Source organism: Lupinus angustifolius, chromosome LG06 (genome assembly GCF_001865875.1).
Source record: "Lupinus angustifolius cultivar Tanjil chromosome LG06, LupAngTanjil_v1.0, whole genome shotgun sequence".
Lineage (NCBI taxonomy): Eukaryota > Viridiplantae > Streptophyta > Magnoliopsida > Fabales > Fabaceae > Lupinus > Lupinus angustifolius.
Window position 1 is genome coordinate 15,830,175 of NC_032014.1, and position 909 is coordinate 15,831,083.

Here is a 909-nt window from a genome sequence, read left to right on the forward strand (position 1 = left end):
CCCATACGATGTAGGCTTTCTTAGACTTGAATTCCCTGGGAGTGCTCTTTTCTAAATCAACCTTTTTCAGATAGGTTGGACACTGAAATCGCATGTGTCCTACTTTTCCGCATTTGTGGCAAGTGAAGTGATCTTTGGTGTTCTTGCCTTTGTTTGTTCATTCCTTTGCTTATTTCTTCTGAAACTTTTTTAATCCTCTTTTTCTCTTTATGAATTTATTGAATTTTCGGACAAGGAGACCCATTGTTTCATCATCCATATCGGAGTCAGATTCATCATCATCTTTGTCTTCTTTTGTTTTGGAGGTCGTAGCCTTCAATGTGATGCTCTTCTTATTCCGGTCCGAATCCTCATGCATCGTCAAGCGACCCAATTCCATTTCGTGCTCTTGAAGCTTTCCAAACAATGTAGCTAGAGGCATAGAGTCCAAGTCTTTGGATTCCACAATTGCAGTCACTTTTGGTTGCCATTTCCTGTCAAGACAACGTAAAACTTTATTAGTTAATTCTCCTCTAGCAAAAGATTTATCTAGAGCAACTAAATGATTCACGATATGAGTAAATCGCTTTTGCATATCACTGATTGATTCGCTAGGTAACATGCGAAATAACTCATACTCGTGGGTCAGCACATTTAATCTAGCGTGCTTGACTTCACTGGTGCTTTCGTGAGTCACTTGTAAAATGTCCCACATTTCTTTTTCATTTTGGCACTGCGAGACCCTAAAGAACTCATCATAGGATAGAGTCGATGTGATGCTATTTTTGGCGCGTAGGTTATGCTGGACCCTCTTGCGCTCATCATCGGTCCATAGACTTTTAGGCTTGTCTTTAGGTTCATCGTCCACTAGATGCTGTGGAATGAAAGGGTCGTTGACTACGGATTCCCAAATATCCGAGTCAATGGCTT